Source organism: Castor canadensis, chromosome 1, assembly GCF_047511655.1.
Source record: "Castor canadensis chromosome 1, mCasCan1.hap1v2, whole genome shotgun sequence".
NCBI lineage: Eukaryota > Metazoa > Chordata > Mammalia > Rodentia > Castoridae > Castor > Castor canadensis.
Window position 1 is genome coordinate 48,607,202 of NC_133386.1, and position 25,884 is coordinate 48,633,085.

A 25,884-nucleotide genomic window follows, 5' to 3' on the forward strand; every position below is an offset into this window, starting at 1 on the left:
AGGCATTCAAATACTTACTATGTCTTTTCATATTAAGTATTAGTTAAAAGTTTTAGGATACATGGACTTTTGACTCATATTTTATACCTTGTAGAATTCATTGTATAAAGAAAAAAAGCTGTTTCATAACTCTGGCCACTAAGCTTGGATAACTTGATTTAAAATGTTAAGTTTAATTTTATTTTAGAACTCATTTAAAACTGGTAGCTACCTCTGCCATCCCATTTTAGGTTATAAAGCTTAGAAACTCATGCCCCTCCATTTTATTTTTTTCCTAATATATGTGCCTATTCATCTCTTTATCTTATAAAATAATAAATGATGTTAGCTAGTATTTAATTAATATTTTCTATACCAAAGCAGTATGGATCTTAACACATTTCATCCTCGCAAAGCATTTAATGGAACATATTAGTATTTCCATTTAAAAAATGAGGAAACTGAGGCCCAGAAAGGACACCGAGGTAGGGGCATGGGACCGTGGCTGAAACCCACACATCTGGCTCCAGAACCCACATTTAACTTCCAATTTAGCAGGCTTCTCTGTTGCAATTAGCTGCTAACTACTATCCCTAGATTTCTGGGCTTTGAAATTGATGCCTCTCTGTTTCCCTTCAATAAAACAGGAGTTTAATTTAAATATAAATATAGGTTAATTTCTTGAATTTGTCATATCACGCTTTGCATATGCATATTTAATGGACACTAAAGCAGTAAATCAGAATATATTAATTTTTAGCAAATGATTGTATCTGTTTTTGAATAGATATAAGAGTCTGCCAAAATCCTGCTGAATAGTTGAATTTGCTCGGTATGCAGTGGTGGGAATTGACTCTGAAGGCAAGTGGGATTTCCTCATCTTGTGAGCCAGCTGCCCATGACCTGACGTTCCTAATTTCCTTACTTTTTCTGAGCTAAATGAAACAGTATAGGGCCAGAGCGCACCAGAAAGGAATCTTCTTCCCAGGAGCACCATGTGGAGAAGTTGATACACCCTTTCCATCAGGGAGCACCAGGGTTCTTGTGGACCTGAAGCATTCTGCCCTCCTAAGAATGCCCAGAAAGAGCCTGAATATCATTATACTGACCACCTTACTGAGTGCTTCTCAAGAAAAGGGGCTGAGAAGGACTGTACTCCATTCACCCATGTTTTCACAGCATTTGGTGTATGATCTGAAGCAAAGACTCAGGGCTTTTTCCAATGGGCTTCTTAGAACCTGAGAAGTCTGCTGAGGTACCTGAACAAGGAGGACCTGAGAGAAGATGCAGAGAATAAGACACGTACAAAGATGTGGGTAGATGGATAGCTGGTTGAAATATTTTATTGTATTTTTATTTAATATAGTTATATATCTCTGTTTCCAGATCTACACCAGATCTATGGCATTCAATTAACCCTAATATCTAGTTCTTTAAAGTGAAGAACATTAATTCCTATTCTCCTGATATAAGTGCTGAACACATCATTAAATCTTAATAAGTATTAGCTATAATAATTTCCTGATTTTCTATGGATATAATTATTTTTTCTTCATCAGATGTCTATGTTTGTCTCATACCCATACACTTAGACATGGACAACCAGACAGTCAAGGGTTACTATGGCAGCAGTTAGTTTTGAGTTTTTGAATTACTTTAAATAATCAACTGCATTACAAAATAAGGACTTGAGAATTTTTATATATCACTACTTTCTTAATGTTACCTCTTCTCAATTTTTCTTTCTTTCCTTCCTTCTTTCTTTCTTTCTTTCTCTCTCTCTCTCTCTCTCTCTCTCTCTCTCTCTCTCTCTCTCAACTCAGGGCTTCACTATTGCTAGACAGGCACCCTACAAACTGAGCCATGCCCCATCCCTTTTTTCTGTAGGGAAAAAGATCCTATTTTTTTTCAAATAGGGTTTTGCATTTATTCCCAGGCCATCTCGGATCATGATCATCCTATTTATGCCTCCCTCTTAGGTGGGATGACAGGCCCACAACACCACACCCAGCTTTTATAGATTGAGATGAGATCTTGAGAACATTTTGCCTGAACTGGCCTCAAACAACAGTTCTTCCAGTCTCTACCTCCCAAGTAACTAGAATTATAGACAGAAGTGATACACTGTGCCTGGATTGATCTTGCATTTTTGCCTAGGGCTTGTCTCAGACTGAAATCCTCCTACCTATGCCTCCTGTATACATGGGGCCACAGGGCCACAGGCATGTACCACTCATGCCTTGAGGTAGGGTCTCCCTAACTTTTTGCCCTGGCCACCCTCAAACCTCAATCCTCCTGATCTTCACCTCCTGAGTAGCTGGTATTACAGGTGTGAGTGAATGCACCAAGGCATTTAATTTTATAATGTTACTTCCTCTAAAGTACTTTATGTTATTTTATTCTTCTGCACTGGCAGTATCTTCTGCCAAGATATCCAAGAAAAGTGGGAAACCAAGAATGGCTGGTTGCCAGCATCATAGTGGGGAACATGGTAGGCACCTTAGGACCATCTTGTATTTTTCCTCCTCCTCCACATCTGGTCTGTCCCCAGCTCATGACAATCCTGCCTCCAGAACACCTACCTGTTTTACCAGCTCTAGAGCAACTGCTTTAGTTCAGACCGTTGGAGCATCTCACCTGAACCACAGTAGCCTCCTCCTCAGCCTTGGGTCTCCATCCTCTTCAGTATATCTGAAATATTTTTAACTGTAAACCTGACCATGGAATTTCTCTGCTGAATAATCTCCACATCCTCTGCTTCAGGGTCAAGTTTAAACTAACTCAACCTACTTACTAGCTCAACCTTACTCTTTATCTGACCTGGCCTGAGACTCATCTTCTGTCACTCCTCCAAGAGCTCTCTGCAACTGGGTGGTTCCAAGCAAGGAACCTTCACTCTTCCATGCCTTTGTACATGCTGTACGTCTGCCTAAGTCTAACTTTATATCTTTCCTACCACCTCCCTTTATTTTCTTAGTCCTCTTCTTTGCAGCCCACCCCACAATCCAAGATAGACTAGCTTTCTCTTCCTGTGCTATAAAGTGTGGATCATCTCTGTTGAGTTATTGGTATATTTCTTATCCCTACACACAACATACATATATACATTCCCTCCACACCTCCCACCAGTGCCTACGTATCTAGAATCTAGCATACTGTCTGGAATATAGGAAACACTAATTACATTTTTCATTATTGTTGTACTTGGGGTACAAATTGTGACATTTACAAAAGCTCTTACAATATATCATAGTTGAATCCCTCCATCATTCTCCTTTATCCTCCCTCCCCCCATTCCTGAAATATTTTTCAACAGGTCTCATTTTTCCATTTATATCTAACTATATTTTATTGGAAGAATAATCATATTACCCCTACCTCTGCCTGACTAATGTTGTTATTTCTTTCTTTTACTTGGTAATTTATTCAATTTATTATAATACTTATTTATTGAGAAACTACTGTATGCCAAGGAGTATGCTGGGTGTTGTACATGCAGTGACTTAGTCCTTGCTCTCAAGGAACTTATAAGCACAAGAACAAATTCTACTGGTAAGGAACGAGTAGAATTTAGTGTACTGGACGATGGAGAGGAAATACAGTATGAGGAAGAGGGTTCAATTCTGCCTAGGAGAGCAGGGAAAACCCCTGCCCTTCTCTTACACATTTCTCCTCTTCTCCCTTCTAGATACTGCTTTACATGTCTAGAATAAGCTCTATCTATCAATACTATTAATTTGTGAGAGTAAACTTGTATCTTCATCTCACTAATAATGGCCTATAAGGAATTAGGCAATTTTTAAGTTTTATTTTATTTCCTGCATACAAGATTAAGAAAGTTTCAGAAAATTTCATAATAATCCATGATCTCAGTTTTGAGATTTTTCTCCTAAGCAAATTATTTTAAATGTATCTAATGATAATAATATAATATACTACATCCATTTCTCCTTAAAAAGCAAGGGTATTATATATAACCAATTATTAGTATCTACTTAATATGATATAAAAATCCAATTTCTCTTTTAAGATTTGAGGTAAGTTTAAAATTAAATTATCTTATCATGTACAAAATAGAAAACTCCATAAGACTAAAAGGTAAGCTAAAAACATATGAAAATCACAATATAGATCTTTATTTAGTGCTAAAATAGAAATGAGTTCTTGATTAATATTCTTATAGCAAACATGTGGAAACAAGTCTATTTTAGATGTGTGTGGCCATACCCTGGTAAGTAAACACACATATAAATAAAATAAGAAGTTACCTTCAAGCACATAATAAATAAAATATAGTATTACCTCCAAAATATGTAAAATACAATATGCTATTTTCTAAAACCATTGATATATCTAATATACTACATAAACTACACATTAAGCATCTCTAATCTGAAAATCCAAAATCCACAATGCTTCAAAATCCTAAAGGTTTTTTTTTCTTTTTTCTTTTGGCAGTACTGGGGTTTGAACCCAGGGCCTTCACCATCAGCCACTTCACCAGTCCTTTTTTGATGGGTTTTTTTCAAGATTGGGTCTCGCAAACTATTTGCCTGGGCTGGCTTCAAACCTCGATCCTCCTGATCTCTGCCTCCTGAGTAGCTAGGATTACAGGTGTGAGCCACCGGTGCCCAGTTTTTAAGTCCTGACATGGTGCCAGAAGTGGAAAATTCTATACCTGATTCATGTTACAGGTCATAGTCAAAATACAAGTGTATAAAATTAGTTTCAGCCTATGTGTATAAGGTATATATTAAAAATAAATGAATTTTATGTTTAGACTTGGGTTACCGCCTCAAGATAGCTCATTATACATATGCAAATTACAAAATTTAAAAATATCTGAAATTCAAACAATGTGAGTAAACAATCACATAAATCATATAAATACTTCAGGTAACTTCTATTATGGTATTTCATTTTTGAAATCAAAATGAAATGAAATTATTAAATTTAGTACTGTGTTATATTCTTTTGTTTTTCTTCTAAATTACATAAAAGCATTAACTAATTTTCCCTTATTCTGAAGATATTATACTCTGAGAAGATCCCTAAGCAATAAGAAAGTAGAAGCAAGTTAATCTTACCTGCTTTCACTTACAAATTTACTTTGAAATTTTTGTGCTATTGTTAGTATTTAACTATACTCATGTAAAAGGTACCTTAACTAGGAGATAGATGATAGATGCATACATACATACATACATACATACATAGATCATAAGTAGATAGATAGACAGATAGACAGATAGGGCTTCTTGATTACCAAATAATTCTGTTGCCTTGAAAAAGGATCTAGTTTTATTCTCTTGCAACCATTAATTTTCCTGTGAGTTAATTTCTTCACAATATTAATCAGTCATACTTGGTCTATAGGTAGTTCTCTACCTATATTAAATGTTCAAAATAGTCAAATTATGTAATATGCATATGTGAAAATGCCACAATGAAACCCATTATTTTGTACAATTAATATACACTAATAGAAATGTTTCAAAATGTTGAAATATTGGAAAGCTGAACAAAAGGGTTATATGTGTTATAAGTAGAAGATTATCTAAACTGGGAGACTTTAGAAAGTGAATAAAGGATATATTAATAATTATACTGAGAAAAATATTATAACATTCCTAAATATGGTTAATGAAGTGTTACCTCTGAGCACAGTGGTCTCCTGTCTATGGAGACCAATCCTGGAAGCTTGGGTCTGTGCCTTCACAGACTGGCCAAAATTCTCTAGCTGTACCTGAAGCAGTATTTGTGCCAGGACTTCCTGTATCCTAAAGCAGCCTTGAGGAGAAAGACTTTTATTGTTCCAGAAAAGAACTAAAAGGGGTCTTAGTTCCCCGCATTTGAAAAAAGGGAGCCCTGGCTGGTGGAGTGGCTCAAGTGGTAGAGCACTTGCCTAGCAAGTATGAGACCCTGAATTCAACTCCCAGTACTAACAAAAAAAAAAGGGGGGGGGGAGCTGATGTAGAAAGGGATGTACTGCAGGAAAGGAAAATGGTGATCATTGCAAGTGTGGAACCTGTGAAACCTGAGCAAGCTTATTTGAGGAAACAAAACCTTGGTTCTTGTCATAAGCCAGAGATTTGGAGGAATATCTTTAGCCCTATTGTCTAAAATCTTGCCACCATACATCACCTACTTGCTTCATCTAGTTGGAGTCAGTTCCATAACACTAACTCAGCATTGTGACAATAGCTCAAAATCATCACGTATGTACTCATTAGCTATTCTTCCAGCACCTACTATATTCCAGGAACATGACCAGCACATATAGCACATATGAAAGTCTGAGTTCAATATGTATGAGGCTTAGGCTCTTTTTGGAGAAGGTAATAGGAACCCCTAAAAGTAAAAAACTGTCACTATCCATGTTTTCCTTGTTGGTTTTTCTCTTTGAATAAATCCCACTTTTTAAGGACCTCACTGGGTATTCACTTTCTTCTATCAAGATCTTGATCACTTGGAATTCGAAACATTTAATTTTTTAGAAATAAAAAATAGAGACTATTCCAAGTTTTCTCAGTAGAGAAAGTGATAATTTATACCACAGAAAAAAAGAGGCAATTACACCACTCCCACTGGACTATGTATCCTACAGAAGTTAGTGTCTTTTGCCTATATATTTAAAAAATGCATTTAGACAATTCTCCTTTTTTCATTATTTTCTGTTTGAAAACTTTTCTTTCCCTGGGACAAAAAAAAAAAATTAATTCTATTTAAGTAACGTACTGTATTCGGAAGAGTGGCTGCCAAATTTGTGGGAACCTAAAACAAGATAATTAATTGTCTAGTAACATGAGGACTTATTAGAGTGTTGGATATAAAACAGATGGTGGGAGAAGAAGGATGAGGCAGTCAGGATGCACTTGAGGAGTGTGGTAAGTCTTTCGAAAAGTCTCAGTGGGATAGAACTACTGTGCGCCAAACCTTCCTCATTCCATACTTCCCGCTGAGCTTATTTTTCTTGCTGATCCTTCCACAACTCCATCCCTTCACTCCTTGAGACTCCAGCTTCCCTTTGTCACTGCTACCACATTCATTTTAAATGTCAGGGGAAGTAAGAGGAGGCGAGGGCAAAAGGTCTGTTCCCCTTTGACTGTAGACACAATGCCAACATCTGTGGCAGCCCCAGCACCTATCCCATAGAGCGAATCCTGCTGCCATTACCCTTGTCCTGACATTGCTTTTAGTGATACAGACACAGAGCTTATAAGAGTATTGGTTTCATTTCAGAATTGGTTAAGATAAGTTAATATTACATGCAAACATCATGAGGTTTTTTTTCATTTCAGATATATGTCTTAAACTGAAGTCTCAACATTTTCCCAGAGAAAACCTGATTGAGTATCAGTGAAAAATATATACAAACAGCAGTTACAACTCTCCCTTCAAAGTGATTCTTTGTGTCTAATCGTTTGCCAGCAATGAGAAGGTGACTTTATGTGGAACCAAGTATTTGATGACAAAGATTACAGTAACTTCACATTGATGTTGTTTTCATGAACATGCCACCCATTACCAACTATTATCCTTAGGACTCATTGTTGGGATACACCTAAAACTATGAAAGTCTTACTACTTGTTGGTATTACAAAAATGTGTGACATTGAGGTTTCAGATATTAAAAAAAAAAGTAATTGCAAACTTTATCACACAGGATAATCCAGTTAAGATATCATCCTAGGAAGAAAGTTGCTCATTCATCATAAAAATAGTGAGTTTCTAATCTGAGGAAGGAAGCAGTCACCTTGCCTACCCCACCCTCTCAATATCAGGCCCATCTTTTATCATTTAAAGTAGAGCTCCCTAAAATAGATTACACTGACAGGTAGTAATTACTGACAGCTGCATTTAATTAGCAAAGCATTCCTACTCCTGACAATAAAGTATTATTACATGTTTAGCATCAGCACTGGCAGTGAGAGGTGACTTTGCTAACACAGAGCTAGAAGACTTGTTTTCTTTATTTAAAAATATATACCACACACTCACAGTCTGGCTGGAATTGAGCTTGTGCTACGTGGGAGTGTCTCTGGTTTTACAAAAAGGAGAAAAACAGTAGCTATAAATTATTTTTCTTTCTTTTATTTTAGGAAAACAGGCAGATTGTACAAGGATAAAAATTAGTGCAGTATCAACCATTAACTCCCAACTGGAATTGTGTGTTGGTGTTTTCATGTTTATCTGTGTGTGTGTTGGGGGTAGGAGAGTTGAGGTATTTGGGTACCAGAGATAGAAACATAGAAACACAATCCCTGTAATTTCTGATTCTGATTCTAATTCCCTCTCTCTCTCTCTCTCTCTCTTTCTCTCTCTCTCTCTCTCTCTCTCTCTCTTTGTCTCTCTCTTTCTCTCTCCTCTCCTCTCCTCATCTGTAGGGTTTATGAGTATTTGAAAAGTATATGTGATCAAATTTAGGATGTTATATAGTCTCTAAATTTTAAAACTGAGTGCAAATTCCATTCATTGTTTTTTACTGGAAATAGGCTTGGCTTATTTCCTACTTCTCTTGTTCTATTTCCACTTGTTATTCCATTCCATCTTGTTCTCTCACCTCAGAATTCTTGCTAAATGAGAACCTAAAATGATGAGATTCCAAAGCAGTCCAGTATGTATTCAGTATTTTGAGGAATACAACTTTTACAACATCATTTCTTTTAAAGTGCTCGTAACTTGAGAATAATTATGAAGATAACTCAAACTAGCAATCCTTGATAGTCCTATAACTTAATATATTTTTTCATGCTTATGGAACCCAATCCAAAGGATATTTATTGGGGATCTAAAATCTGAAAGAAAGGGACTGATGTTGCATATCCAGAACTTGGTTTTTTTTGAACTACCATAGTGTGTTGTCATAATGCTGTCTTAAGTTATCTGGATGAAATTTATTTCTCAAGTTGTAAAAATAGATTCAGTATAAAATACTGCCATCTTATAATTTGCCATTATAAAAGCTATATTCATAAAAAATCAACTCGTGTATCCATGGCAATGAGAAGCAAGATGAATATGAATACAGGAACTCTAAATTGATCCTCAAACTAATTTCCACTGTCAAACTCTCTTTTCTTTGTCTCTCCCACTCACCATCTAGTGGATATAAGCTGCAGGACAAGGAGGATGTCCAAGGAGGCAAACAGTAGGGATTCCACAAGTTATATGGCCCACCCTCTAGTCTCATTTCCCCATAGTGCATTATGGCCTGTGTGTTCAGAGTCCCAAACTGGCCCTTAAATGAATTTATATAAACTGGAGAATATACTGTTTTTGTTTGCAAACATAAATCATTCTAACAAAGTTATTTAAAGGGGAATATTTTAGGAGCATATCTGTAGGAGATTTTACTAAAAGTAAATTCTAAGACAACAGTTGTGTGAATATTAAGTATAAATTTCTCAATGAGCATTCAGAAAAGACCACTCTTTTGAATGTTAAATCACAAAACTGGGGCTGCAGGTGTGGCTCAAGTAGTAGAGTGCCTGCCTAGCAAGCTCAAGGCCCTGAGTTCAAACCCTGGTACTGCATAATAAACAAACAAGAAAACCAAAACGACAACAAAAAACACACAAAGCTTTGTAACACCTTAAATTTAAAGCTGAATCTTACAATATTCTGATGTAAAAATCCTATTAAAAACAAAGATTTATTTTGTGCTTTAGAAACCAACTGATAGTAGAATATTATTCATTGAAAGGTTTATAGGAATCACAGATATTGACTGAAAAGAAGTATTGCGGGCGTAGGCTGTGCGCTTGCTCTCTCTGTCCAGCTGCCATAAGGAGTACGCTCTGCAGACTCAGCGCAGGCCGCCTCCTTTCGCCGCGTCCCTGCGATCACCCAGGGCAAAGATGGCATTGGGAGTGCAAGTTGCTAATGAAATATGTTGCATTTTTTATGACTTGAAAGTTCGGAAGTGTTCCACACCAGAAGAAATCAAGAAGAGAAAGAAGACCATCATTTTTTTTGCCTAAGTGCAGGCAAAAAGTGTATCATTGTTGAAGAAGGCGAAGAGATCTTGGTTGGAGATACTGGTGTTACCATAGCCGATCCTTTCAAGCATTTTGTGGGATTGCTTCCTGAAAAAAATTGTCATTATGCTTTGCATGATGCAAGCTTTGAAACCAAGGAATCTTGAAAAGAAGAGTTGATGTTTTTCTTGTGGGCACCAGAACTAGTGCCCACTGAAAAGTGAGATGATCTACACGAGCTCCAAGGATGCCATCAAAAAGAAAATCCACGGCATAAGGCGTGAATGTCAAACAAACTGAGGGCCAGAAGACCTCAGTTGGGCTTGTATTGATGAAAAGCTAGATGAATCCTTAATTGTAGCTTTTTTTTTTAAAGTCCAATTTATTTATTTATTTATTTATTTTATTTTTTATTTTTTATTTTTTATTGTTTTATTATTCATATGTGCATACAAGGCTTGGGTCATTTCTCCCCCCTGCCCCCACCCCCTCCCTTACCACCCACTCCGCCCCCTCCCTCTCCCCTGCCTCAATACCCAGCAGAAACTATTTTGCCCTTATCTCTAATTTTGTTGTAGAGAGAGTATAAGCAATAATAGGAAGGAACAAGGGTTTTTGCTGGTTGAGATAAGGATAGCTATACAGGGAGTTGACTCACATTAATTTCCTGTGCATGTGTGTTACCTTCTAGGTTAATTCTTTTTGATCTCACCTTTTCTCTAGTTCCTGGTCCCCTTTTCCTATAGCTTTTGAAGGGTGCCCTATGTACATCAATCATTACCACAAATTGAAAGCTTCCATGTTTAATGTTTTCCTCTTGCTATCTAAGTAAAGCAAATATGGTTAGGCCAGAGTCTTTCTGAGGGGGGCATCTTTTAGAGTAAACTAAATATTCTATAAACATTTACAAACACAGCCCTAAATAAAATCTAGACTCTAAAGTTTTATTGGTGTGAAATTACATTCTTACTGGCCAATTGCCTGTTTTGATGAGTTGACCTATAAAGACTTTTGTTGAGTCAGGGTTTTTAATAATGCACTTCACAACACAGAACAAGTCCATGTGAAGAAAATTATTACATCTTTGTTAACCGCAGCAGTTAGTTTGTTTCTTTTGCTTGGAGATTGGTTATAATCTTGGCCCCAAATTATTCTTAATTCTCTATTCCTCCTTGACCTGAACAGAACAACAAGATGTAATTTTCCTTATAACATTTGACACTAATACACTGACAACAGTAGGGCTAAGACAGGCATTCCTTCAGTTCTACCAAATGTATGATGGAGATGACCTCAGAATTGTGTCTGCTTATAATTCGTGCTGATGTTGTGAAGCACAACTCCAAGCTGGGTGTTGGAGGGCAGGAGGTGGCACAGTGCCTGCAGTGAGCAGCCCCACTAGCTGAGAGACCACTTTGAGCAACTTTGAGTTTTGGAAATCATGGTACATCTTCAGGAGAACATGCACTGTCTTGTAACAACTAATCATAAAGCATGTTAGGGCTCCACTGTAATCTGCTTTGATAATAAAATAATAAAACAGTATTTTGATAAGCTAGGACACCTGCAAGATCTTTAATTGTGTCTCCTTCAGAAAGAACTGTGCTGTATCTGGTGCAGTAAGACATGGAAGACGTTGAGGCTGTTTCCTCTGGGACCTTCGAGAACTTAATTTCCTAGAACAGTTTGCTGACAATGTGAAATGAGGATCAGATACCATGGGTGACATTCACAAGGGACCACTGCCCAATAACACTTGGAAGTGATTGTCATTAATATCACAGGCAGGACGCTGAACAACGTAGAGATGCAGGAACAGCTTAACTTAGAAGTAGCAGCATTGGCATTATGTAACAAAGAAAGCATTTTTAACTTTAAAAAAGCATTGTGATCACAAAATGGGTATTTGACAACTCAGTGTTCAACTGTAAAACTTTCCAAAATTAAATCTATAAAATTGGTGTCTTCAAAGAGTCAGGTGAGAAAGTAAGGTATTACATTAAAATTAAATAAGGATTAATTACTTAGTATTTGCTCTCTCTCTCTCTCAACTTGAATATAATCTCTACTGATGACAGGGATTTTTGTTTACCAATATAACCTCAGCAGGTTAAAATTTTGCCTGGCACATAGTAGCTGCTCAGTAAATACTTGCTGAATGGCATTATGATGAGGTGTTGTAAACAAAGAGAAAGTATAGATTGTGAGGAAAGGGGTTAGAAAGTGCTTCCAGGAAAAGGCAAACCTTTGGCACATTATATAAAATCTACATAGGAATAATTTGAGCAAACCTTAGTGAGCAAACTATATATAATTGCATAAAACTAAGTGGGCTATTTTTTTCCTTTTTGTTTTGTTTTGACTTGTGTTTTGACTTTGTCTTCAAACCTGCCTTGTCAATAACTTGCAGAAACAATAGTTTGACAGTTAGACATAGTAAATAAATAATTTGAATCTTAGCATGCACCAAAACTCTGTTACAGCTCTCTTCACATTTATTCATGTCTATAACAGCCATATACAAAACAACCATTCCTTTCTCTCTAAACTCCTAAAGAAACCATGTCCCAAACCCAACTCACCTTAGAAGAAATACCACTACTCTATTCTAACATATCTTTGAACCAATCACCCAATTTGGATTGATCATTGGGTTAGGCTTATCTCCATTCCATGTTTAGAAATGCATTAGCCTTTGACATGAACCTAGGCTACTACTGTGGTCTAAACAGGATCTTATTTTAACTCTTCATTAATTGTGCCAGGGTAACCTAAGTCCATCAAGCTGACTTGTGAAAACCCCTTTGATCTCAGCCTCAAGCCAGCTCTCATTTTGCAGAAGATGTATGAATCTTCTGCAGATGTAAGCCTGGTAATCTATTCACTCAGAGACTGGGAGATTAGACTGATGCATACAATGTTTACTTCCTATTCTAAACCAATATAAGGGATTTTTGCAATCTGTTTTGTTCCTTTTTCTGGAGTATGGGCCTGCAAACAGCTGTAAACATCATCTGAATGTACAACCATCATTTCCTCATCTGATAGCACTTCACTGACCAACTATATGGCTAAATTTGTCTTATAGCATAATATCCCTTTAAATTGGGTAAGACACATCATCAGAGATCAGAATCAATATGGCAGAAATGTGATCCTACAGGCTGGTATAAGTGAGAGAAGGCTATGGTAGGAATCCATTCAGACCTTCAGAATCCATCCATGGTCTATGAATACCTCTGGATATGTGAGCCAAATGTCTTCAGTCAGAACATCATTATATGGAGGGGTTGCTGATGGACTTTGTGCATCCAGACCAAGTGTTTTAAAAACTAAAATAGACTTTGACTGGAAAAAGACAAAGGACATAGGCACAAGTCAGAAACTGACAAATGACATGTCAAGTGCCTAAGGAAATTTGTTTTAATGGACAAATATTTGCAGGGACTATTACAGAATAAATCCTGGCCCATATTATAACTAAATAATTTGGGGAGAAGGGCATTCATTTTTTAAAAACAGTCAGAGCCATCAAGCTAATGTTGCATCAAGATGTTTTTAGGTCCAAGGATTTTGCTCCATTGTACCATGATTGAATGTCAAAAGCCACGTATAAATGATGAATAAAAGTGATGAGCTGAAACCAGGAACCTATCCATGTCAGAAACTCTCTGCCCCTCCAGGGCTGAGTTAGAGATGAGAGTTTTTAGAAACAATATTATACAAAACACAGGTATAACTCCCTCACACGATCCTGTTGTTTAGAAGCTTTCTGGCTTTTCTCACCCAGGCATTAAATTGGATGCTAATAACACTGGAATCCCCATCATCTACAAAAGCGCCAAAGTGGGTAAGAATTTTCATGTGCAATGATGGGCACAGCAATATATAGCAAGTCTTCTGTTAGGCTGTGTTTATGTCATATAAATTCCTTCCCTTTCTTCCTCCATTTGAATCTTACACTCTTGGAAGCTAAGAAAGGACAGGAAGAAGTCAGTGCCCTGCCTTCCCCTTCTTGGATCTTCTAGGGATGGCTGCTGACAGAAACAAGCAGCACTTCTGCTCACCTCTTGGTGCAGTGTCCCTCCAAAATAGCTTTCCAGTTGTCTTTAGTCCTAAAGTTAAAAATGTTTTTCTTTCAAGAATCTTTGAAACTTCCTTGGCCCAAATTCAGATCCAGACCTGAAACCAGTGCTCCTTAATCATCCCTAATCCACAGTAAGCTCATACTCTGCATAACTTTACAAACTTTAGTTTTCCATTTATTGAGAAAGAAAGTAATAAGGTTTGCAGTGATGATTGAGCAGCCATAATAAGCCAGATACTACACAGACACTACGTATGTATTGCCTGTTTCCTCACATTAATTCTGTGAGGTAGTTTCCATATTCTACTTTTACACATGAAGAAATTTCAGCGTAAATTAAATTGATTAAAGTTGAACAGTCAGGAAGACAAAGAAATAGGAGTTGAACTGGTTATAATGAGAAATGGTTTGGTTTCTTTCAGTATTGAAGTTTCCTTCAAAATTATTACAAACAGATTAATGATTTTACCTGTATCCCCTTTACCTGTATCTTCCCAATCTACACAGACTAACTAGTCATACAAAGTTGAGTCCTTAGTCCTTTAATAATTTATCAGTAAATATGTTCCAGGAAGTTTTATATATTTTTTCTTCAGTCCTAATAACAATTATGCTTTTTTTCCTAATACCTTCTACTAAAGAGCCCCCTTTTGTTATGGGGCATGGCTCTTTATCACAGATGTTAGTTAGGAGTAGACTATGTTAAGTTGAGGTAATAAATGACAAGTCTCAATGCCTTACCACCTCAAAGGTACATTTCTCCCTCTCGTTCTGCATCCACTGCAAGTTGGAGAGCTTTGCTCCAAGTTGTCTGCACTTGAGACCCTGACTGTCATTTATCATGAACATGGCAAAACTTGTGTTACAGAGAAAAGGGATCACTGTGGAGGACATGGTGGGTCCAGCAGCTCCTCCCAGAGCAGCATGTCACGTGTACTCAATTTACTATGGCCAGATCTCATACTCATAGGCAAGAAAATACATTTTTCCTCCACAGAGGAACAGCAAACATTTGGGAACTTCAACACTGTCTATTCCATTAAGTAAGAATGCTTGCTATATCTCACTAGCTTATCTAGTCTTTTTTATTGGGAAAGCCAAAGAAACTTTCAAGGAGTCTGGGAATAATAGATGACAAGAGGAAGGGAAATACACTGTAACGAATTTTCTTAAGTGACACCTTGGCAGCTTCTATAGAAACAGCCTATAGAATTCTTGTCCTTTCATAAATAGGTTTCTTCACATTTATTATTTGGGCTGAAATGGATTTTTAGTCTTTATCAACAGAGAATTTATAGGCTTTACTGTTGCCTTTTTGAATTTAGAATATATATTTAGAATAGGAATCACTTTCTCTGATGTCAGCTCTGCAGCTGATTTTTTTTAATGTGTTACATGAGCAAATGTAGATTGTAACTATAAACATAGTGCAAGGAAAAGGCAGGCCCATCTGTTTCTTTCACACTTGATTAGAGGAAGGTTGTGCTGACAATATTTTTAATGTGATCTTAAAATTAAGGTTAAATCGCCTTAAAACCAGTTGACTATCATAGATTTATTTATTTTGAGGGTTAGAGCAAAATAAATGGAAAATGTGTATGCATTTCCAAAGACACATTGTATTACTACTTTAAAACCACATTTATTTTTCAGTTTCACATTTGCAGGCATAGAGAGATTTCTTCATCTGACTTTGGAGGTAGAAATTCTGAAGAAATGAACAGTTGCATTACTTATAATTGGTGCTATTAATAACTGAACATACTATCAGAGAAAACTCTTTATGCATTAAGCATTGTATAAATGAAAAAAATTGGATGCTGCATTCATCTAAATAGTATAAAGGAAAGTAAATTTAATAGTGATAATAAGAAAAGTGGCTTTTCCATTTATCTTAAGTGTGACTTTAATAACAAATATGAAAGAATTTTCTATCAAAATCATTGAACTATTAAATTAAGTAACCAGAAAGTATTAGACTAGCCCAACTTTTTACCACCTTTCATTTGCATGAGCTGTAGATAAATGCCACAATCAGATAGTCAGGTGCCAGACATGAATATACATCTGTGTCTGTAAAAAAGGCACATTGATTTGTACAGTTTTCTAGAACATTTTATATAGTGCCGAACCTAATAGTTTAGAGTTCATATTGTATCGTGTTGATACTATACTAGATACATTTGGAAACATGACCTTGCTCTATTAGCAACAAATAACAACCATTGAATGAAATGGAGCCCATGAGTGGGCAATGAAATGGAACCCCAATTTTCTCATCTTACAATCTTTTAGGGATGCAAACACTGAGATCAGTGACTCAAGCCAGAAAGTAGTAAGCCCAGACAGAATCATAATGACAGTACTTGAGCGGCAGGACTACTGTCTCTAGCCAAGTTAATTAAGAATGACTCTGATCAAAAAAATCTTTAATGTCATTAATGAAGAAAAATGTAACAAGGAAAGAAAACAGGACATTCCAAGTAAGGATAGGTTTATGAAGCAGTAAATAATTTTTGGAGACAGCAATGAATTCAAAGACTAGAATGTTTCATGTGTTATGCTAAGTATTTCACACTTTAATCTCCACCGTGTTCCCTGGTGGGGGGTAGAGGGTTGTATATGGGGTGGAAGGTGGAGAGGAAAGCATATAGCACTTGAATAGATTGCTCAGTGTTTCAATTAGTACATAGATGTAGCTAAAATTAGTGAAATCCATTAATTCCTTCAAAAAATATCTTTTGAGCACTTCTAAGGACTATTCTAGGTATTGAGGATACTTTAGTGAACAAAAGAGAAAATCACTCTTGTGTTTATGGAACTCATATTTCTATAGTATGAATAGTTTTACATTTTAGTTTTATTTGAAAAATGAAACATTTTACAGCCTACTCCCTGGATACACACATCAAAATAAAACTGCTTAGTTGAGGCAAAAATAAGGAGCACTTCCCTTGCCCTTCCTCATTTCATATTCCCTAATATTGCCACTGAAATTATGTCAATTAGGAACAAGGAAAGTGGGCCCAGATGGTGAAATACAAGAACACTAGATTGAAAGATCCATCTATGGTGTAATCGAATTAGCATTGGAAAGAGGTTGTTCAGAGAGTGAAGGGAATGGCAAAAGGTAAGAAGAACCCATAAGAGGTTATTTCACTAGCCTCCCTAGACTGGTGAATACCGAATAGATCAGAAAGACTCAGAAGACTTAATGAAACAACGAATGTCATGCATTACAGAGACATTGCAAGCTGGGTGCAGTGGCAAGCACTTGCAGTTCCAGGTACTTGGAAGACTGAGACAGGAGGATCAGTTGTGCTGGGAGTTCAGGACTAGTCTGAGCAGCAAACAGAAGCTTGTTTTTTGAAGAAGAAAAAACAAGAAAAGAGAAGAGAGACATTATAGATTTTAGGATACAGTATTGGCTCAAAATTAAGAGAATTCAGGTACAGAGCTCAGCCTCAGTATTTACTTTGTAACATAAGTAAGTTTGACCTATGTCAAATTTACTAATTTGACCCGAGTCTTAATCTTTTCATCTGAAAAATGGGCATAATAAAGCCTGTCTAATTATAATAATTAAAGAAAATATATGTAAAGAGTGGCAAGACAGTTCAGTCACCTACCAAGTATTTACTTTACTACTGATTGTCATATTTCTTAGTGAATGTCTTGTATGTATTTAATAACAGCTTCTATTAGTCATGTTCTTTTATTATTAACACTATTTCTTTCCCTCCAGTTAATGGTTAGATGCAAATAAAAATAATTAAGCTTTATATGCCAAATATTATTATGAAGAAAAGTGAGGAAGATAATAAGGCTTTAAACCAGATTGGGATAATGGTGGAGCCACAGACAGAAAAGTAACAATGAACCTTACAAACCTATTGACAACATGTGAGCAAAGGAACTCAATATATGAATGCAATGTTGCTTATGGTAATAAGATACTAGCAAAAAACAAATGTCCACCAATAAAATTGATGAAATAAATTAAGGACTATTGATACAGCAGGATACTATTCAATCTAAGAAAAATTAAGATAGAAATGACTACCAATTTATAAAAGCAACTATATCTATATATTCTCTGGAAAAAATGACATTTAACTGTCCCATACGTTGTGTGTGTGTGTGTGTGTGTGTGTTTGTATGGAAATAGGGGAAAATAGAATTAAGAAATAAGAAGATGACATTGTCTTCTAACCAAGATATCTAAGTGGGCTTCAAAAGGCTTCCATAGGATTTGATTGTAGGCATAAGTAGACTTTGAAAATAGCAGTGACAACTGATAACCAGAGGCTACACTACACGAGTCGAATTTCCAAAAATCTTTATGGTGTAAATCATTCTATTAAGCTATATTTACTTGTGGGATCACTCTTAACAGTAATGTCTTTGTACCCAAGGAAGGGAGTTCATCTAAGTCATAAGAGTTGCATCATTGTGCACATATATTGGATAATCCAAGACATATATTAAGCTTAAGAAAAATTAAAGCGATTATAATTCTAATCTTTTTGAGATTGGAATATAAAAAAATCTTCAGAAGACATAAGAAAACCTGTATTATATGTAATAGAAGCCACATAAATACAAATAAACATTTAAAATATGTATGTATAAATGGCCACTGTTTGAAGGTTTTTATTTTGGCTGTTGATTTTACAAATATTACCACAAAGTAAAAAAAGATTATGAAGTTGACAGGAATTATCTGTCTTATTTCATAAGCTGATGGGCACTGATCAAAGTGATGTTTTAGTCATTCTTAAGAAAATGATTATGGAATTGTACTGTTTAGTAGTTACTGAGCACTTGCTAACACAAACCATGGTGCTGAGTTTCATTTTTATTAATCCTCATAACACCTTGATAAAATAAGTGCTTCTCTTTCCCTACAACAGTCATTTACTTTGCCATGGTCCCATAGGTAGTAAGAGGACAAATGGGCATTTGAGTTCAGGTCTGCTGATGCCAGAGCCCTTATTTGGCACCAAGATGCTGGATGCTCTAAGCTTAGCTATAAACTGCAAGAGGGACACAGGAGTAGGATACAGTTAGTTATTCAGAGCTAGAGAAGAAGCAATTTTGGAGAATGAGTTTGCATACAGGAGCAGGAAATGATGGCATGCAGAGCTTTGGATGGGCAAAATCAATGGCCTATATTTAACTATTGCAATTTTGTCAAGGGTAGTTCTTTGTTTTCAGACAGTTATTTTAAAACATAACATACACTTAGAGATTCTCAGATTAGATCCCTGTGATAGGTGAAGGAGGGGAGAAAAATACTAGTTGGAATGGTCCAGTGATAAGTAAGCAGATAATTTTTTTTAAAATACACATGGGTTTTGAAATCAAGGAATAAAGTTAACCTAAAGCATTGCTAAGGTTAAAAATATGTACTATACCTTGGCTAATTTAGATATCACATCTTTTTCTAAATACCTTCCATTTGGGGCCAGACATGAAGAGTATGTATGTAACCTAGAGTGGGTAGCCCTGAATAGTGAGGTGTTAAACAGTAGAGATTAATGAGCCTTGGCAGGTCAAGGTAGAGGATCTAGGGTGGCATCTGCTCTCGCTGCAGTGGGCTTAACTCTTGCCAGCTGTATGTGTAAGAGCTGATAGTTCAAACTTTGAAATGAAGAAAAACTCACTTTAAGTATTCCAATTTGAGCATTTGAATTAACAGTGGTGTTAATTAGAACATCTTGCTTTTTCTTACTGGTATGTATGTGTTAATATATTTCAGTGATACAGAAATATATCACTAACAGATCACTAGTCCATCTAAAGTAAACCACTTCTCCCCATGGATTTTCCCTACCCTGCAGCCCATCAACAATCACCACCATCATTTTGTAGCTTCTTAACAGTCCTTAGGATAATTTGTGGACTCTTTCAGAGTATCCAATGTTGATGTCACTCACCAACTAAAGTATAAGATGTATAAGACAGGGACCATTACCCTTTTGTTCCTAACAACATAGGTGCCAAACCTACTATTACGCACTCAGTGAATATCTGTTGAGTGATTAGATGTATGACTGTTTTTCTCATTAAACCTACAATAATAAAAATTCACAACATACTATTCACATGGCATATCTGTCTATGTTGCCCCAATATTGTGACTTTAACAGTATTATAAAATTTTTTGCATTTAAATTAGCACATTCATCTTAAGGAAGGTCTGTAACTGCACTGCAAGCTTAAGTTTACTCTGAGTGTGTTAGTACTAACTGGTTAGTAGTGGAAGGGGTCATGTGAGGAGGAAGAGGGCACGTCTATCTGAGACCATGACCAGTCCTCAGGATAGTTCCTCTAAGGTTGACCTGTATAATTTACAAACTGAAAATAAAGTTATTTACATTTTTATGAAGATTTAGCTTTCCAAAGAAGTCAGATATCAGTTCTTAGCTTGACATTCTCAGATTTTAAAGAAACTGAGAATCAGGAAAATTAAATTACTTGCATAGAGTTACCTCACTAATAACTGGGAAATCTAAGATGTTAAATCAGATCTCTGAAACAAATGTCAGTGAGTTTCCCAGTAAAGCACACTGAAATAACTTGTTTTTTAAAGGAAAATCTCATTTTATTTCCCAAACTAACTGTAAAACTGCTATGCAACAATTGCATTGCCCTAGAACTTAAAAACAACAAAAAAACAAAAAAACTTCCTTGTTTGCAGTTTATTTCTCTGTTATATAAGCTAAGATGAAACATCGACATCTAAAATGATCTAAAACATTTAAATATTCTAAAATATGAAAAAAACTGTTCATGCCTTTAAAATCTTAGAACCGAATTGTGCTGATCATTCAGTTAACTTCATGGAGGAAAGCTTAATTTTTTCTAACAATATTAACGGCAGAGGATATAAGTGACATTTAAATACACTTGTTAGTCAATAATACAAATATTTGGCTTATGTAATGTGCAGCACTCCTCTTCTGAGATCATCTGCTTATATATTTTTTCTCTTTTTGAATCAAGTTGTTATTTGAGCACTTTCAAAGGATATAGCATCATCTCCCTTTTCTGCTCTCCATTTCTTGTCCCCTTGGAATTAAAAAATCATCAATTTGATTTCTGTGCTTATCTGATATGTGACAGAATAAACAATACTGGATGTGTTCCAGGTCCACATTACATTTAATGCCATCCCTCCTCCAACAGATGGCCAATGTAGTGCTTGCTTTATGAGTGTCCTTAGATCTGGACTGCTTCCTGCATCATTGGTTTATTGCAACTGGTAGTGATATGGTTGGGAAAGTAATTGCAAAAAGCAGATGACGTGGTCTAACTTATACAAATAATTATCTGTGCACAGGCAAACTACTAAAATACAAAAACGATTTCTATTGCCTTTGGAAAAAAAGGTGAGATTATAGAGTATCTTTGCACACTGATGGACTAATTCACTTTGTATGACAATAAATTCCATAATTGTTAATAGAAAAAGTCACATGCCTACTTCCATTTCTCTTAATGGCACTGCAGGGTTAGATGGCAGCATGAATGAAATGATGGTATGTTTTCAAAGCCTTGGCAGCCTGCAGTGACCTTCAGGAGAAATGAAATGCTCTGCTGGCTAGAGAAACAATTGAGCTGAAAGCAGTGAGGCGCAGTGAACTCAGAGTAGACTTCCCAAATTAAAAGCTGTTAGCAACAGCTCAGACAAGAAGAAGGGAAAGAAGACCACTCTGCAAGGTGATTTTATGCAAAGATTAAAAATGGTGGAGGAAACAAAGTTTAGATAAAAGAAAATTTGAGGGTTTTTTTTTGTCTTCTTAAAGAACTTAATGTACATACACTATCTAGACTGTAGACTGTAACCTGTTGAAAGGCATGCAGAAAAATAAAAGCCAAATCTTTTCATAAAATAGCGTATAATGAATTAATAGTGGTTATAGTGTCTTACAATCAAGTTGTTTATTTCTGTCATCTCTAAATCACAAAAACTAATGGACCACATATTTGAAAACTTCTACAATATTTAATGTGAAACGTGTGTACTAAATCTGTTAATAGTTGAGCTCTATGAGTAAACACTCATAGAGCATTTTTATATTTTTTGGAAATAATTGGATGTGATAAGAGTGCAAGTAGTTGGCTGAGAAACTAAAATGACCCCCTAATTATGTGTTTACCAAATAAAGGAGAACACCAAAAATATATATCTTGTATTTTTATAAGGAATAATAAGAATAGAATACAATAAATAAAGAGATGTGCTACATTCTAATATCAGGTGTCAAAATTCTTTGAATAAAGGCAAATATAGATTATAAATTAATCATAATGTGTATAATTTTTGTACATTCTGTACATGAAATTTTATTTGCCTAAATAAAAATGCTCTTACAGCCACACATGCTCTGTTGTTAATATTACCCAAGCTAAATAAAAGTTATTCATTTTACATGAAAATCTGTTGCTGTAATTATATTGGAACTAGGAATAGTGAGGGATGGAGGCAGTAAAATAACATAAAATTGAAGATATCTTCATTTTAATCTTAGGCAAAAAAATTACACCTAGACTGCTTTGCAACTCTCAGGGCTCTTTCTTTACTTGTTACTCTTAATAGTGTGCCCTTATTCTGTCCTCTTCACAGTTAGTGACCTACATACTATTTATGCCAAGTCTTACATCTAAAAGTTCTGAGTACTCAGCATAAATAAAAATGAAGATGTAGGCTTCCATGTGTGCCTACTCTTTATCTATGAAGAAAACATATAAGTGAAAATTAAAAACAGAAAGGATGTTCATAAAATTACTTTAGTACTTCTTAATCTTTTAGATCGTATTCATTTGGAAATTTGATGAAAACTTCCCCATCTCCAGAGGCAAAAAAAATAAAAAACAGAGCATGCACACACATACATAAATGTATTTAATTTTAGAGTATTTGGTAACTGTGATGAAAGCAAGTAAAAAAACTTTTATTTTTTTCCAGCAAATTTTTCAAAACACTAAACTTCATTCCATTAAATTGAGAGTCATAGCCTGGCACTCACTGGTGGCTCATGCCTGTAATCGTAGCTACTCAGGAGACATAAATCAGGAGGATTGAGATTCGAAGCCAGCCCAGGCAAATAGTTTGTGAGACTCTATCTCAAAAATCCCTTCACAAAAAAGGGCTGGTAGAGTAGCTCAAGGTGAAGGCCCTGAGTTCAAACCCCAGTACCAAAAAAGAAATTGAGAGTCATATATATGGATTCCAACTTTAATGATTTCTTTGTGTAGGACCACAGTATCTTGTGACAACTGAAATTCCCCTATCTAAAATCTCAGTTTAGAAATCATTTCTAAAAATCTAATCTACTTGCAAAGGAGAGGTTCTTCACATGTGACCTCTGGACTAGTCCCATCAACACCACCTGGGAATTTATTAGGAATGCAAAATTCTGGAATATCACCCTATACCTACTGAATCAAAAACTTGGAGTGAGATCCAGTGATCTATTTTATGAAGCTCTCTCAGTGATTCTGATGTCAGAAATTCCCTTATTTCTAACCCCTACAGGCAACAGTCTATTTTTAATTACTTGAGCAATATGTAATTTACATAAAGTGCACACATATTAAGTATTCATCTTGGCAAGTTTTGATAAATCTATGTACCCATTTAACAACTACCATAATAAAAATATCAAGCACTTTTTTTCATTTCTCCGAAAATTCCCCCATGTGTCTTTATAGGCAATACTCTCATTTGCTCCCTAGTATCTATTAATCTGATTTTTTATCACTATCAATTAGTGCTGCTTGATCTATATATATGAAATCATACAGTGTATATTTTCTCTACATTTTGAAAATTTTATCCATTAAATTTTATCATTAGTTCATTTATTTTTATTACTAAGTAGTGATGCACTGTATGATTGTACCACAGTTGTTGGACATTTGGTTTGATTACAGTTTAGTCTTATTATGGATAAAGCTACTATGTACCTTCTTTTATAAGATTTATTTGGGATATGTTTTTATTTATCATGCATTAGAGCTGGAATTGTTGAATCCCACTGTCAGTGCTTATTTAACTTTCCAAGATTATAAAACTGACTAGTGTGGTTGTATTCCCACAAGACCCATCACCACTCAAAATGGATACTGTCAGTGTTTTGTTATTGTTGTTTTTAATGTTTTCCCTGCTACCAACTGTGAGTTTAGGTTTCATTTCTTTTCATGTGCTTGTGGGCAATGAGTTTGTCTTGTTTGATGAAGTGTCTGTTCAAATCTTTTGGCTATTTTTAATTGGGTTGATTTTGTTAATTATCCAGATTTTTAATTTTTTTGTCATTATGTTTATTGTAGATATTTTGTCCTAGTCTGTGACTTGCCTTTTTATTTTCTTGATAAATTTCTTGAAAACCAGAAGTGATATATTTTCTTGATAATATATTTTCAAAACCAAAATTATAACTTTAATGAAGTCCAACTTACCAATTTTTTTAAAATGTTATCATCTTTGTCTACCTCAAGGATCTTCCCTTGTATTTTATTATAGAACAGTTATACTTTTAGCTTATATATTAACAAATGCAAATATTTTACATTCTATTTAAGCCTAACTTATGCATATGGTAAGTTAGGCTTATGGTAAGAAATATAGATAAATGTCTTTTGCTTCTTTTGTAATCTGTTTGTTCTAGCATACGTACTGAAATGTCAGACAACCTATGTTTTTGACTTTCTAAAATAGTTTATACCAGTTTTCTTTTTGAAAGAAAGCTCTTCTTCATCATTCTTAAATTTTTGACAGAAGTTCCATATTAGTTTGCAAACATAAACAAGAAATCCAACTATTCCTGAACAATTTTGTATTAGTCTAAATATAAGTCTGGCCCAAGTTTTCCTAGAGGAAGGAAAAGACAAAAATGCTTTAAATCGCATTTTTGCTATTTTATTGGACTCTATTTTATTGAAAAGGTGAAACTGCCATCTGATCATGCATTAATGAAGGACATTACTTAGTGAGCAAAGCAAATTGCTGAAAAATGACTTAAATAATGAAATACTTAGTAAGCCATGCATTGATTGAGTTATGATCATAGAAAATATTTGCTTGTAGTAGCCTTTTAAGAGGTAACAACTAAAAAAAAAGCTTTATTTTTAAATGTTATAATAGAAATATGTAGCTTTCTTTCTATCATCTTAGTAAATAAAGATTAGAATTATATAGGATTTCAAGGTCAGATTATGACCCACTTCAGTAACTCCAGTTTCTTGGAGGCAGAGATCAGGAGGATGATGGTTCAAGGCCAGCCAGGACAAAAAAAAAATTAGTGAGACTCCATCTCAACAAAGTAAGCCAGGTGTGGTGCTGCCTGACTGTGAGTGATATCAGCAATGCAGGATGCAGATGTAGATGGATGGCAGTCTGAGGCTGGCCACAGGCAAAAATAGGAGATGCTATCTGGAAAATAACTTAAGCAAAAGAGGACTGGTGGGGGAGGGATAGGGAGGGAGTACGGGGCAGGGGGGAGAGATGGCCCAAACAATGTATGCACATGTGAATAAATGAATAAATAAACCCCAAAAAAAAAGATTCAAAAAGAAAAAGGGACTGGGGATGTGAATTAAGTGGTAGAGAGCCTGCCTAGCAAGTGAGAACCCTTGAGTTCAAACCCAGCACTGCTTCCCCAACCAAAGAAAATATTGTATGGGATTTTATTATTTGAAAGTTATACATTTTGGCTAACCACATCCTTAGGAATGAACATACAATTATTTTTATTGTTGCTATTTTGTTTTGTTTTTCATTTTTATCATTATAAACAGTACTATGATTAATAGGCTAATAGACTAATAGAT

The 25,884-nt window shown here is 35.4% G+C and overlaps 1 protein-coding gene and 1 pseudogene across 5 annotated transcripts in view; both read left to right on the forward strand.

Moving 5' to 3' along the window:
• The window catches only part of Hs3st5 (heparan sulfate-glucosamine 3-sulfotransferase 5), a 286,031-nt gene that overhangs the window by 6,578 nt on the left and 253,569 nt on the right, over positions 1-25,884 (forward strand). The window lies entirely within an intron of this gene.
• LOC109676086 (destrin pseudogene) lies at positions 9,840-10,791 on the forward strand (annotated as a pseudogene).